We start from the raw sequence: 16,684 nt of genomic DNA on the forward strand, positions 1-16,684 counted from the left end.
CCCAAAGAGTAACGTGGCAGCCCTCACTTAGGATAAGGTGAGTCATTAATTAACTTTACATATTTCAAAAGCTTAAATTTCAAAATCTTATCCTTTGGTAAGCTTTATCAAATCAAAGAAAGCAATACAATTCATTCAAAACCAAGACTTATGTTCTGTCTTGAACCAAAACCAAGAACTTTGAGAATCATTTCATGTCTTTGGCTTGAAACCAAGAATCCTTGGAACAGAAAATGTTTTCATCTAAAATCTTAGCCAACCTTTTAATTAAAATTTCAAAGTTCAACAAATAGATTAAACCCATTTCTGTCCTAGTTCAAAAATGTTCAAAGTAGAACAATTCATCAAGTAATTCAAGTGTAGTTTCGTTCGTATTTCGCAGAAGCAGATTCATTCAAATAATTTCAGGGATAGGTATGTTAAGGCTGTCTCTTCTTTTTTTTGGCATGATCCATGCGATACGAACGAAACGTGCAAATGCACAAATTCCATAAATGACTTTATTCATAGAAGTATTAGAGATATCTATGTTCCTGAATTTCCATGTGTCATAATATTTCATCATCTGTTTATGGGTCTCAGAAAAATATAAAAGTTGAGAAAAAAAAGTTTACTTTATGATATTGCTCAAGACAAAATGGTCTTATGAAATTCCGAAAGATTTTATTAACGTACTTTTCATGCATTGCATTCATGTGCATTGACCCATGACCAGATGACGTTATATACGCGTATATATGTAAATATATGTATATGGGATATGGAAAAAGGTTACGACGTTATATATGCACCACCACCCGATCAGCTGGTATATGATGATATTGTTGCCCACAATGGCTGAAATATGATTCAAATGACATTATATACACGTATATATGTATGTACGTATCTATATATAGATATGTGAAAGGGTATGGTGTTATATATGCACCACCACCTGATCAGCTGGTATACGATGATGATTTTGCCCACAGTGACCGATATGATATAATGGGATGCCCTCAGAGGCTGATGATGTTATGAAACATGTCCCTATGCATGACATGACATTCATACGCATATGCATGATGCTAAAAGTAATTTATGATTTACAAAGTTATTCAGACTTACAGGTTGAGTCATGTACCCTATATTTCTTCCATGTCTCTTATGTATTTACTTATGTGCCTTACATACTCAGTACATTACTCGTACTGACATCCCTTTTGCCTAGGAACGCTACGTTTCATGCCTGCAGGTTCCGATAGACAGGTCGAGAGCCCTCCAAGTAGGCTATCAGCTCAGCGGAAGATGTTTGTACGCTCCATTTGCTTCGGAGTTGCTCGTTTGGTTAGTATGATTTAGACGTGTATTGTTTGGTAAGGCGGGACTCTGTCCCGACCTTTATGACATTTATGTACTCTTAGAGGCTTGTAGACATATGTCATGTATATAAAAGATTGTACGGCCTGGTCGGCCTATGTTTTGAGTTTATAAAGGATCATGTTGGCCTATTAGGCCTGTAAGTCATGTGTATATAATGATGTAATAAGAAAGATACATTACATTGGTACTCAGTTGAGTAAGGTACCGGGTGCCCGTCGCGGCCCATCGGTTTGGGTCGTGACAATATTGATGGCTCCTTATTGCCTATTTTTATTTGGACAGAGATCCTCGGGATCGGGCACCATCTCGAGGCTTAGAGTGATATTGATGGCTCCTTAGAGCCTATTTTCATGGTAATAGGGATCCTCAAGATCGGGTACCATCTCGAGGCTAGGTTGATGCGGGGGTTTTTGATCCCTCGAACGTTGTACGTCAGTGTTAATCATATGACATGGTCATGAAATGATTGAGGTGATCCTGCCAATACATCTCCCCGAAAGTGATAATGGCCTAGTTGGAATTAATTGGCCTTGTAGAGTAGGCAGACAGTCGCCGCTTGCTCTATATATGAGTTTATTTCCTTCTTTTCTAAGGATTTTGCTATTTTGAGCCGCAATCCCTTTTCATAGAGTTCTTCTTCCTTGCGTCAACTTTTCCATTATTTTAATTCAAAGTTTTTGCTTGAGTTTTCATTTTCCTTCTCTTGTTTTATTATAGCCATGGCTGCCACGCCTAAATCCGTTCACTAAGAAGAGGAGGGTTCCGCTTCTTCTTCCCGCTCAATCAGTGGTACATCGCCGACATCCGACGAGCTAATCTCAAGATGCTTTGTCTCGAGGAGGGTCCTTTTGCTAGGGACGCCTCCCAATGTTGAGGGCCATTGGGATCATGCGTCAAGGTTTACTTCATCAATAGGAGAGAAACACCTTGAGGAAGTGAGGAGAGACTGCGGATGGGGAGAAAAGGTGGTACTGCAGGTACCCTCCCTGAAAGAGAACATTACGGCTCATTATTTTACACGTATACACATACCCCTTCACATTGGGTCCTATCGATAGAGTCATGCTTGACTTCTGTCGAAGATATCGGGATACCCCTGGCATAGGTTCACCCGTCGTTCTGGAGGATAGTGTTGATGATGAGGTTCTTTACGGAAGAAGCCGGGCTCGAGTTCACCCCTAGCCATCTTATCAGATTGTACCGACCCTTTCATTGCCAAGGCCTGATAGCTTTGTAATGCCGATCATCCATACCCTTCGTTGTTGATGATGAAGAAAATGGGGACCGAGTATGGATGAATCGATTCATCCGAGTAAGGACTGTCGATGTTATCCGAGTGGAGTTCCTATAATTTCCTGAGAAATGGAATGTCACACGTAAGTGGTACACTTGTGTTTTTGTCATTTTTGGAGACGGATTCTGTAAAGACGCTTTCTTTTTTTCTTTTTTTAGCTACACCATGGATGCCATACGAGGTTCCCGACCTGGCGGATTGGGCTTGGAAGCTGGCAGCCTGTTCGACTTATGATGAGCGTAAGTGGCGAGATCTATGCAAGGGTAGATGGGAGGCAAAACACCACGGTACGTGCTGTGTGATTTGCTTTCTTTGGAGGGCACTCTGTGTGTACTAACCTCGTCACCGCAGGTATTGGAGAGTTTCCTGAGGTGAGATCGTTCTCCCTCGGAGAGGAGGAGGGGTCATTGGCTTCAGGACTAAGGAGTAATAACAAACGGAAGGAACCCTCACAGGGCAAAGTAATAACAAACAGAAGGAACCCTCACAGGGTGAAGGCACTCATAGCGATATAAGTCCTGCGCGGAGGCCCAGAGAAGATATCTCGACTGAGCCTGCAACACCCAAGGCTTCTAGCCATGGAAAAATGGTTTCTCCTTTGCCATCATCCTTTTTTCCCATCGAAGGTACTTCGAGGGACAAGGATCCTTTGCCGCTGTCTTCTCTTCCCGTCAAAGGTACTTCGAGGGACAAAGATTCGTTGTTGCCATCTTCTTTTCCCATCGAAGGTACTTCGAGGGGTGTTCGAGGCCAGGGGCCGCGTGGTTCAAGCGAGGTCTCGAATGTTCACGTTCCTATTGGGAGCGGTTCTGCTGGGGCCGATGAAACCAGGCCGGTAGGTGTGCGTTCGACCTTTGAGGAGGCTCAACGGCTCTGTTCCGTGGTGAGTTTTAGCCGATTGTATCAGTTTTTCAGTTTTGCACTCCCACTTTCTTATTGAGCTCCTTTTTCATAGGCCTTTGACAAGCTCAAGTCCGAGCTGCTCCGTTGTGAAGCCAGGTTGAGGAAAGCCTTGGATGAGGAGAAATCCCTTAGGCTTATTTGTGATAAAAGGGGAGATGAGTTGGTATACCTACGATATGAAGTGAATCGGAGCCTTAACTATGAAAGCCACATTGAGAAACATGTAACCTTTGCTCCGAGGGAACGTATGCTTCTTCTTCTATCCTAAGGAATTAATATTTTGATACCTCAGTTACAGAGTAAGGTAGAGGATTTGGAACACCTTTGGGGCGAGGTCGGCCAAGCCAAGCATGAGTGTAGCGAGCTAAGGGATCAGATAGATGCCCACGTTGCGGCCAAGAAGAATGCTCTGGCCAAGGTTTTTGCGTTCAAGGTGCAGCTTCGGAACACCCATGAGAAAAACTCGGTTCAGATGAGCAGGATTGTAAGGCTCGAGTCCGACCTTTTGGAGATGAAGGCCGAGGTCATGGATGCCCGAGCTGAAGCTGAAGAGATTCGGGCTAAGGCTGACAAGAAAGTGGTCGTTTATTTAAAAGACGTTGTTGATGCTTGAGCAAAGTTAAGAGATGCTTCCAGTCGAGAGAGCAGAGGCAATGAGTATGCCCAATGCAAATCTCGGAGGGAAACCCTCGAAGAGATTCAAGCCAGGGGCTTCGATCTCTCAGAAGAGATAGCGCAGGCCAAGGCAAATGAATACAACGCCAAATTCCTCTTGTCTGATGCCGAAGATAGTGGATAAGAGGCCGATGGGGTCGCAGTCCCCGAGGGGAAAATTGACTAGGCTTTTTTCTATTTGATTCTTTGTACAGTGTTCTTAGAGAACTTTGTAAACGTAGCCTTGCAATATTCCATGCATGCGTATATGTAACGAAACCTTTCGGTTTTCCCCTTTCATGACTTTTTATTTGCTCGTGTGTGTCTTTCTTTGTCTTGAGTTTTGATGTTTTGTCAATGATTAGCCAGATGAATTGGCCTTTGAGTAAAAACCCTTAGGTTTGTAACTCATCTGCGAGGCTTGTTGGGATGGCTCGTAGGCTCTTACGCATTGGGTCAGTACGACCTCTAATACATGCTGGCATTTGGGCTCTTACGGACTTGCCCTTGGGTGTTTTTAGTTAACTACTTCGGGCTCAGTCTCCGAGTCAGATTTCGATTCGAGCTCATTGACCCTTAAGTGTTTAAGCTAGCCCTTAGGCTCTTACGCGTTGGGTCAGTACGACCTCTTAATATAGGCTGGAGACAGTGGCTTTTACGCTTTGGGTCGGTACGACCTTTAATTTTAAGCTGGTGACAGTGGCTTTTACGCATTGGGTTGGTACAACCTTTAATTTTAAGCTGGCGACAGTGGCTCTTACGCATTGGGTCGGTACGACCTCTTATGTAGGCTTTATTTTTCCCTCGCTAAAGACTTTTTGAAGTTTTTGTGCTTGCCCGACTCTTCAACGGTTCGATAAGAACCTCGATTGTGAGTCGTTATGTAGCGATAAATTAGCACTTTGGGAGGTTTCGCTCGATGGCTGAATTATTTTGAAGACTATTGTTTGGAGCTGATATGATCGAAGCTCTTTTGCTTATGCCGAGGGTAACCTAATTAACTGGTTCTTTTCAGAGTTTTTTCGAAGTAATTTAAGGCCTGTGATTTTGTAGCAACGGTCGGGCATCCCCGAGTCACGTTAGTTTGGCTGGTACAGCCTTGTGACCATAGTCTTCGTGTTTGGCCGGAGCCTTTCAGTCTTCGAGTGAAGTAGTTTCGGCGTCTATATCGAGGGTATGCCTTTTTAGGGGTCTTATAAGTTCAGATATATAGCTTTAACTTTAGGATCGGGATTATACCTTTTGTAAGGTCTTACAAATTTTAACATGCCTTACTTGAGGTCTTATAGATGAGTTACTCGGTACGAGTATGGTTCATGCCTTGCTTGAGGTCTTACAGATATGGTGTTTCCTTATGAAGGTCTTATGAGCTCGATGTTGCCCGCATAGGGTCTTATAGCCTCAGGTTTTCGACAATTCGATGGGGTTAACAGTCGGCGACAGTGCCCAAGTCATCGAAAGTTTCTTGGTTCTGGAGCCATTCTTTATAATCTTGGTGTTGCCTCATTGTGGGCCTACGAGTTTGAAGTTTCCAACCCAAAGGTCGTATAGCTTCGAGTTTTTGACGTCAGTCCCCGAATGTTCGGGAAATTTCTGGCTCTGGAGCTATTTCTTGTAAAAAATACCAGACTTCTTTGAAGCGTAAAGCGTTTTGATGGAGGAAAAATATTCTTTGGTTACCTGGCACAAGTATACATGTTTTTACCATCAAGTGCTCAATTATTCTATGTGAACACGGTTCATTCAACCGTTTGGACCGATACATCATTTTCCTACTGAGACCCTTTTTGGTTCATCTTGGCTTTTTCGAGAAGGTGGTCTTCCGGGGGGATATCCCCCAGTGTTCGAGGTTGATTGAAGAGAAACTTTGAATACTTGTGAAATTTTCCTTAGGTAGCATATATATGTTGCCTCATTAAAAACCTTGTCGGTAAAACCCTTCTTGGGATAAAACCAGATCGAAGGAAAAGAGTGCAACGTATACTTTGAAACCTTAAGGTCTTCGAGATGTTCTGATCGGGCACCTGCACAAAGGTTAGTGTAATATGTAAATAAAAAGGGAGATGGTTATACCTTAGCGACGATGGCGCTTCGAGCCTCGATATGACTTTAGTGTTTGCTCTGAGGACGCGGCACGGTCCTTTGCTTGTTTTATTCGGGTATTGCCGAGAATGTGTCTCGTGATTGCTACTTCACTGTTTGCTTATCCTTTGGCTCCTTTGATGTTGGGGGCGTTGACGCCGGTGCCACATCGTGCACCACGAACATTTCCCTTGTTGCGTGTTGTTCCCCATACACGGTTTTTATTTTGTCCTTCGTTAGAAACTTCATCATTTGATGAAGGGTTGATGGTACTGCTCTCATGCAGTGTATCCACGGCCTTCCGAGCAAGGCATTATACCTCATGTCTCCTTCGATGACATGGAATTTGGCATTTTGGGTCGTGCTAGCCATGTTGACCGGGAGGGTGATTTCCCCTTTTGTTGTTTCGCTTACCATGTTGAATCCGTTGAGGACTCGATAGGCATGCACAATTTGATCAAGCAGTCCGAGTTACTTCACCACCCTCGACCTGATAATGTTGGCCGAGCTACCTGGATCCACAATTACACGTTTAATTTGAAATGTATTCACAAGAAAAAAGATTACCAATGCATCGTTATGAGGCTGAGGCAGGGTCTCGATGTCCTCGTCGCTGAATGTGAGAGCGTCCTTAGGTATATAACCTTGACTTCGCTTTTCCCTAGTGATGGATATTTTTGTTTTTCTGATAGTGGGTTCCTGTGGGACGTCGATTCCTCCCATGATCATGTGGATGACATGTTGCGGCTCATCTGTTTCATTCTTCCTGTTTGCCTCTTTTTCCCGAAACTGATTTTTGGCTCGGTCGCTAAGGATCTCTCGGAGGTGCCCTTTGCTGAGTAGCCGGTCTACTTCTTCTCGAAGCTGTCTATAATCTTCGGTCCTATGATTGTGTGTGCCATGAAATTCGTACACTAAGTTGGGGTTCCTCTACGACAGATCTGATAGTACAGGTCTTGGCCACTCGGTGTCTCTGATTTTACTGATGGCAGATACAATGTCTGAAACGTCGACGTTGAAGTTGTACTCCGACAGGTGGGGTGCCTCCGTCGGTCCTGTGTGTCTATTGAATTCGACTCTGTTTACGAGTCCCCGAGGATTCTGACCTCGGTCTATTCTTCGATCATTTCGGGGTATGTTACGCCTTGGGGCATTTCTCCTATTTTTGGTGTATGGTTGGTACCCTTCCTTATTTGGTTTTGGCTCCTTTTCTAGGAGTTTGCTTGGATATACCAAGCCCGAGGGGGCTCCCAGTTAGTCGTCCTCGACCCTAATCTTTGACTGATATTAGTTGTGGACATTCGACCAAGTCACGGCGGGGTATTCAACCAAATTCTGCTTCAGCTGCTTCGCAGCCACCGAGCTTCACTCATTCAAGCCTTAGGTGAAGGCCTGCACTGCCCAGTCATTGGAGACTGGTGGCAATTCCATCCGCTCCATTTGAAAGTGAGATACGAACTCCCGCAACATTTGTTTTCCCTTTGTTTGATTTTGAAGATGTCGGATTTCCTTGTAGCCACCTTGATGGCACCGACATATGCCTTTATGAAAGTATCTGCCAGCATGGCAAATGAGTCTATTGAATTCGTAGCTAGGTTTTGATACCACATCATGGCCCCTTTTGAGAGTGTTTCTCCGAACTTTTTTAGCAGGACGAATTCGATCTCGTCGTCCCTTAGGTCGTTGCCCTTCCCCGCACAAGTGTAAGCAGTGACGTGCTCATTGGGATCTAAGGTTCCATTGTACTTTGGAAAGTCGGTCATTCTGAATTTCTTTGGGATGGGCTTTGGAGCGGTATTTGACGGGAATGACTTTTGCACGAATTTCTTTGAATCAACACCCTTCAGGATCAGGGGTGCGCTGCGGGGATTGGCTCTGGTGCATCCTCAGGGTTTCATGGTGGTACACCAATGCCTGGCACATTTACACCATTCTCTCCATAGTCTTCAAGACCGCTGTTTTCATATGCATTCACTGAGTTAGACATTTTGACCTAAAATCAAAGATTATTGGGCAAGAAAAGCGTGAAAGATAACTCGCGTTATGTGTTAAACCAGCAAGAAAACAATCACTATTATTTTTAGCCCCACGGTGGGCGCCAAACTGTTTACCTTGAAAATTATAATTACAATTAAATTTGATTTTGTTGTTCTAAGAATACGTGATCTGTTTTTATGCTAGTTGTTAGGCAATAAATGCTAAGTATGAAACTAGGAAATAAGATAGGAACTTAAGAAAAGTATGTTTAAGCAAACCGAGTGGTTGAGAATCGGGGCCTCGAGCCTGACTATACGTGACCTCATGGTTGAGATCGATACTAAGTTATGGACAACCGATGAAGGACTAACAATTTTAAGAGCTCCGATGAAGGTATTTATAGTCAATAATGAGCAATAAACGAAGAACAATAAATAGAACACAATAAATTAAGCAATAAATGTAAGTAATGAAATCAAGAGAGAATGTTTAAGTTAGAGAGCAGAGAATGTTCTTGTATTGAATATTGTAAGTGAAATTATAAAATTACAAAATGACAAGGGCCCCCTTTATATATCAGGGGGAATCCCAACATAGTACACATCCATTTATTACAAATATATACAGCCGGTACAACCATTTATTGCCACGGTACGGGCTTGAGCTAGCCTAATAGACTTGGTCAGCTTTAGTCACATGCCTTGGGAACTTCCCGTTAGTCCGTCATCACCGCTGATTTGTACTGAATCAAGGTCGATCATTGAGAACCCTCAAGGTCGAGCCCCGAGTTGAACTTCGAGCATTCTGGGGGCGGTCTTACGAGGTGCCTTAACGGTCACAAAATTGGACCCTCTGATTTTTGCCGTATACAGAGGAGTATGACGAGAACATGATGGCCAATAATCTCCCACAAGAGATCGAGCAGTTGGAGAGTCAGAAAAAGCCTAGCCTCAAAGAAATAGAAGTGGTCATTTTTGGAAGTGAAGAAGATGTAAAAGAAACCAGAATCAACATTCACCTAGAAGCCGAACAGAAGGAAAAAATGAGTGAGCTCCTCCGATAGTACGTCGATGTGTTCGCATGGTCCTATGATGACATGTCAGGATTAAGCACCAACATTGTCTCGCATCAACTATCCACTGATCCTTCCAGACCACCGGTCAAGCAGAAACCCAGAAAGTTCAAACTTGATTTAAATCTAAGGATAAAGGAAGAAGTGACCAAACAGATAGTAGAAAATATGGTAAGGGTCACCAACTATCCAAGCTGGTTGGCAAACATCGTCCCAGTACTCAAGAAGGACAGAAATATAAGAATATGTATGGACTACCAAGATCTCAACAAAGCTAGTCCAAAGGACGATTTCCCTCTACCAAACATCCACATCCTCATTGGCAACTGCGCAAAGCATGAACTACAGTCGTTTGTGGATTGTTTCGCTGGATACCATTCAATCTTAATGCACGAGGAAGATGCAAAGAAGATATCTTTCACCACACCTTGGGGAGTCTATTGTTATAGAGTCATGTTGTTCAGTCTTAAGAATGCTGGCTCCACCTACATGAGGTCCATGACAACCCTCTTTCACGACATGATTTATAAGGAGATTGAAGTGTATGTGGATGACATCATCATAAAGTCTCGAAGGAGCTCAAATCATTCGGATGACTTGAGGAAATTTTTTGAATGCATGCGAATGTACAATTTGAAGTTGAACCCAGCAAAGTGCGCGTTCGGAGTCCCTGCTGGAAAACTATTAGGCTTCATTGTAAGCATGAAGGGGATAGAATTGGACCCATCAAAAATCAAGGCCATCCAAGAATTACTGCCACCAAAGAGCAAGAAAGATGTCATGAGCTTCCTGGGTAGATTGAATTACATCAGTCATTTCATAGCCCAGTCTACGGTAATCTGTGAATCCATTTTCAAGTGGCTAAAGAAGGATGCTGCCACAAAATGAACAGAAGAGTGCCAGAAAGCCTTCAATAGAATCAAAGAGTATCTTTCAAATCCACCAGTACTGCCCCTCCCCCCCGTACTAGGGAAACCATTGTTGCTCTATTTGTTAGTCTCGGATAATGCCTTCGGCTGTGTGTTGAGGCTGCACGATGAAACTAGGAGAAAAGAGCAAGGCCATCTACTACTTGATCAAGAAGTTTATGCTATGCGAGGCCAAGTATACCCTAATAAAATGCACTGATTATGCTCTAACTTGGATTGCTCAGAAGTTAAGGCATTGCATGTCAGCATATACCACATATCTGATATCTCGGCTTGACCCGCTCAATACATCTTCCAGAAGTCGATGCCTACCAAAAATCTAGCTAAATGGAAAATTCTCCTCAGCGAATTTGACATTATATACATAACTAAGAAGGCTATCAAAGGACAAGCTTTAGCCGACCACCTCGCCGAGAATCCAGTGGATGGAGATTACGAACCGTTTACCACATATTTCCCCGACGAAGAAGTACTATGTGTCGGAGAAGATATTTCAGAATCATACACTGGGTGGAGAATATTTTTGATAAAGCAACAAACTTCTAAGGAGTCGGAATTGGGGCAGTCCTGATTTCCGAATCTGGGCAACACTATCCAGTGTCAGTGAAGATAAGATTCCCTTGTACTAATAATATGGATGAATACGAAGTGTGTATCCTTGGAATCAGAATGGCAGTCAACATGAACATCAAAGAACTTCTGGTCACAGGAGATTCCGATTTGCTGATACACTAAGTCCAAGGAGAATGATCCACTAAGAATGTTAAGATATTGTCATACCTGCACTACGTGAAGGGGTTGTGCAAGAAATTCAAAAAGATTGAGTTCAAGCACGTCCCCAAGATTCAGAACAAGTTTGCTGACACCCTTGCAACCCTATCGTCTATGATTCGACATCCAAATAAGAATTACATTGACCCTATCGAGGGATCGACATGCCTATTGCTTCCATGTAGAAGAAAACCTGATGGTAAACCATAGTATGAGGACATCAAGAAATTCCTTACCACCAGGGAATACCCGGAGAATGCTACTAATGGTCAAAAGTGAGCTCTCAGGAGCCTGGAAAACTACTTTTTCCTCAACAGGGAAGTCCTGTACAGGAGGACCCCAGACTTAGGTTTGTTGAGATGTGTAGACGCCACTGAAGCAACCAGGATATTGGAAGAAATACATGCAGGGACATGCAGACCTCACATGAATGGGTTCACTTAGCCAAGAAGATTTTATGAGCTGGATACTTATGGATAACTATGAAAAGAGACAGTATCCGCTACGTGCAAAAATGTCACCAGTGCCAGATTCACGAGGATTTCATCCGGGTCCCACAAAATGAGCTAAACGTGATAGGTTCACCTTAGCTGTTCGCCGCTTGGGGCATGGACGTAGTTGGAACTATAGATCCCGCAGCATCAAATAGACATCGTTTCATTTTAGTAGCTATCAACTATTTCACCACATGGGTCGAGGGGTCAACTTACAAGACCGTAACGAAGAAGGTAGTGGCAGAATTTGTCCAAAATAACATTGTCTGCAGATTTGGGATACCGGAGTCTATAATCACTAACAATGCCGTTAACCTTAACAGCGACCTCATGAGATATATCTGCAAGAAGTTCAGAATTGTCCATCGCAATTTCACACCCTACAGACAACAAATTAATGGAGCAGTCGAAGAAGTAGCCAACAAAAATATCAAGAGGATTCTGCGAAAAATAGTGGAAAATTACAGGCAATGGCACGAGAAACTACCTTTTTCTTTACTGGGTTATCAAACTACAATGAGAACATTCACTGGGGCAACACCGTACATGTTGGTATATGACACTGAAGAGGTGATGCCCGCATGGGTCGAGATACCGTCCTTAAGAGTCATTCAAGAGGCAAAATTGGATAATGCAGAGTGGATACGGGTCAGGCAGGAACAACTCATGCTCATTGATGAGAAAAGAATAGATGTAGTATGTCATGGTCAATTATATCAGAATAGGATGGCCAGTGCATTTAATGAAAGAGTGAGACCTCGCCAATTCACACCGAGGCAGTTGGTTCTGAAGAAAATCTTTTTCGATCAAGAAGAAGCCAAAGGAAAGTTCTCACCAATCTAGCAAGATTCTTACGTGGTTCACCGAGCACTGTCGGGTAGAGCTCTAATCTTGGTAGAAATGGATGGAATATTCAACACAAAGCCCATCAACTCAGATGCAATTAAGAGGTACTATGTCTGAAGACAAATAGAGTTAGGTTTTTGATGTAACAGAACTACGTTCAACCTAACTTCCCATGGAGGGATATGTAGGCAACCCACGTAGGGTTCATTTTCTTCCCCCCCTCTCTTGTAATAGAAAACCAAATATCACTTTTGTACGTTTCTCAAGAACTATGCCGACTTGATTACCTCGGAAAGGAATATGTAGGCAATCCTCATTGGATTCAGTCATCTTTTGTAATTGAACTACATTTTGGCCTGATTCAATTTGGATACGTAGGCTAACTGAGTCAAACTCAGCCATTTTCATTCTCAATCTCATCATTTTGCATCTATTGTAATTGAACTATGCTTTGACCTGATTCTATTTGGATATGTAGGCTGTCAGAGTCAGGCTCGATCATCTTCATCATATTTCATCATAACCCACGACCTGATTCTGTTTTGGACACATAAGAAGCCTGAAAGGGTTTGGCCTTAACCCTAGGAAAACCTTTGTAAATTAGTTCAAATTAGGACACAATCGCAACAAAAAGCAGCCACGTCGTCAGAGGTGTCATAGAAGTCAACATCAAAAGGACGAAGTTTTCAAGAAGATAATGCTCACGTGTGGAGAACGTTTTGTAATGTGTCATAATACGGAACGCCAACATTTGCCTTACAAAACACGTTATTTTCAAAATGTTTTCTAAAAACAAAATATATGTATATAGTGTAATTTGTTCCACCTACTAGACTTCGTGGCATGATCATGTTCAACGCCGGGGCAAACCAACACTGTGGTCAACACAAACTAACCCCTCCCCCCCTTACTTAGAAGTTTTCTTTGAGTGCAGGGTTAACAGGGAGTAAGGTAGCACTAGGACCACACTCGGGAAAATGACGGATCCGCCACTTGCCTAAGATTATCTATCTTCCTCCTTTACTTGAATTTTTCTGGGTATAGCTCAAGCTAACCTTTGATTCCTTTGCAGGTATCTGGGAGCCAGACCGCAAATACGAAAAACCTGTACATAGCAAACTGTCTACTCAAATAATGGGAGCATCTTGTACAAAATGGATCGCCGGCTTTGCCAATCGAAGTCCTGTATATAGCAAACCGGCTGTAAGGCCCCGTAAAATTTATCTAAGGAATTTAAGGTTTTGTGGTGCCGAGTTAGGCTAAAGTGTTCAGAAGTTGTAAAAAATTTATCTTTGCTCGCAAACTCGCCATGACATGGACTTTTTGGGTTAAAGAATGCACTGAAGACTGGATGAAATTTTTTGGCAGAAGAAGGCATTTCTGCGGTCTGTTTTGCGACCACAGAACTGTTTTGCGGCCCGCAAAATCATCGCGGAGTTGAGTAGAAAGATTGTTGAATTTTGAGGATTGTTTCGCGGTCCATTATGCGATCGTATACTTGTTTCGCGGTCCGCACTTTTATCGCAGAGTTAGGATGAGGAAATTTCATTTTGCGATTCTGCGGCCCATTCTACGGCCGCATAAGTGGTCTGTGGACCGCAGACCTGTTGCAGACCGATCCAGTGCAGCCCAGTTCCTGGCATCATTTTTGCGGCCCATTTGCGGGCCGCATACCTGTTATGCGATCCATTTTACGATCACAGACCTGAGTTAGAGGGTCCATTTTTCTATTTTTATAACCCGACCCCATTTTGATAAATAGCCGTTGGGGCTTAATCTGGGGCAAATTTCTGGAGAGTTTAGAGAGTGGTAAGAGAATTTTAGATAAAGAAGGGGGAATCCTAACATTCCAATCATCCAATCTTGCGCAAATCTTCAAGAATCAAGGAAGATAGTCACTAGATTATTATCCATCTAGGTAAGTCCTACTTCTAAGCTTTCATTCATGAGGTCATGAGTTTAAACATAATGTATGTTTGGAAATAGGTCATGTATGTGACACTAGGTTGTGGTATGTGGGATTAATGAACTATTTTGGGTAGTTTCTTGTTGAAATTGGTTGAGGGAAGAAGGGATTACTATTTTAGAGCCTTGTAGCCTATTTTGCATGATAGGTGTTTGACAAAATTCCTAAGAGAGTTACACCATGGGAATCCTTCTAATTACTAATCGATTTTCGCTATCTTCCTATAGATTGTTATTGCTAGAAGTGTTGGTGCATTTTAGTAACTTAAGGAAATCTCAAAAAATGTATGTTGGCTAAACTTTCTCTCTTAGAATCGAATTCCATAATGTCCCCGTAAGTTCAAGTATGGTTAGCTCTAGATTCCTAATTTCTATATTCCGGGTTATCTCCTATAAACTTGACTATTCCGAATGAGCCTTATATCGAAATATATATGTTCAAAGTGTGGTTTGCATATTAAAATATTATTTCTTTGAGCCGTGTTTCAAATGAAAGATAGTATGCCAAATTGTGTGAGAAAAACTCAATATGCGTGAGACTCTTAATTGCTCATATGTATGCCTAAAATCTTGATTGAAAATGTCTTGTTGTTGATAATCTGTTAGGATGCATGAAAATGAAATAAGTGAATTGGGGAAATAGAGTGTGGCCAACGTGCCAAGAATTTAAGTTATAATTGTGACTAATGATGCCAATGAAATGAGAAGATGTGAGACAGATTATAAAATGAGCCTCGACTTAACTATTCATAAATGACTACAAAAATAGAATTGCCTAGAAGCTTTTGTACTCAATTTACGCCCATAAGTGGCCGTTTTAAATAATGCTTTGCTTTATAAATATATCTAGTGTGATTCGAGTCATTACACACCCAGGTGTTGAAATTGTACATTGTCATTTCTGGGAAAGAGAATTGTAAGAATAAATGGTGTACTGATTTTTTATGATCTTGATGTGTGTTTCTATTGCTTTGGTATGACCCATTATTTGTAAAGGAACTTTTTGTGTTTAAAGTTTCCATAACTAATGAACTTGAGGTATATGATTTCCGAAATATTCTTTATGTTAATATTGGATGGTGATTCTTGGAAATAAAAGAAGTGAAAATATAAAATATGAAATATGGTCATCGAGCCATGAATAAAGAATCTTGTATAATGCCAAAAGAGCCAAGGAAATATTGTTGTCGTGAGGGGTTGAAAATAATAATGAAGATTTATACAATGCGAAAGACTCTTAGATGAATACATTCCTATTTATGTTACCTTTGTGTGCGAATCAAATAAAAAAATTGTTTTAGGAGTATCATTTACAAAATCGAGGAAGGGTGGGTCGTAAGGCCCATACCTGAAACTACACGTGTCGGTGTAGGGGTGGATTGTGATTATTCCCCTCATTTGGGATGAAATTGAAATATTGGTGAAATTGTGATTATTCCCCTTAATTGGAATGAAACTGGTGCCTGTGAATTGGAAAAAAGCCAACCCGCACGACATGTGTGGGAAGATGGCCTAGCTGATCGGGTGGAGATCAGACGCTATGTTGCACACATGGTGGTACTACTCTTGTAACAACTTTCTTCCGCATCATCATGTCAAACCACATTGTTCATGGGGAGATGGCCTACCCGATCGGGCGTGATCAGACTCCTTGCTAACAAAACGGTGTTATATCGGTTGTAATGATCTCCCAACCAAAAATACATATTTTTGTGACTTGCTGTTTCTATGGTTTTCCTTTCTTATATGGTCATTCTATTTTGAAAGAGGACTTTTAGCTATACATACTAGTACTATTCAATGGTACTAATGTCCCTTTTATCGGGGGCGCTGCATCTTTAATGGATGCAGGTGATTCCACAACAAGCGACATTGATTAGTGATAGCGGTACACTCTCTTCAGCTAACTTGGTGAACCCCACTTCATTTCAGGGTCATGTATCTTTTGTTTCTCATGTACTGTGTTTTAAGGTATAGTCAGGGCCTTGTTGCCGGTATTTCTTATCACTCTTCAGTTGTACTTAGAGGCTCCGTAAACAGATTGTGGGTGATGTTTGATGTTGGGAACGAAACTAGAAATGTTGGTATTTGGCAAAACACATTTTTCATTAAATCTATAAACTTGTAATATTTTGGAAAAGACAATCGCAAACCTTGTCACCGACATTCTGCCAATTGATGGTTGCAACCTAGCTTCGCAGTCAAGAGTATCTCTTGGGCATGCTTTTATTTCATTTGCTATTATTTTGAATGTTTTAACGTTTTTCTCATGCACCTTCAGGCATGATTACAATTTAGACAATCACTCCCAAGCGGAGATTACTTTACATTT

The sequence above is a fragment of the Nicotiana tabacum genome, chromosome 22 (assembly GCF_000715075.1).
Source record: "Nicotiana tabacum cultivar K326 chromosome 22, ASM71507v2, whole genome shotgun sequence".
Taxonomy (NCBI): domain Eukaryota; kingdom Viridiplantae; phylum Streptophyta; class Magnoliopsida; order Solanales; family Solanaceae; genus Nicotiana; species Nicotiana tabacum.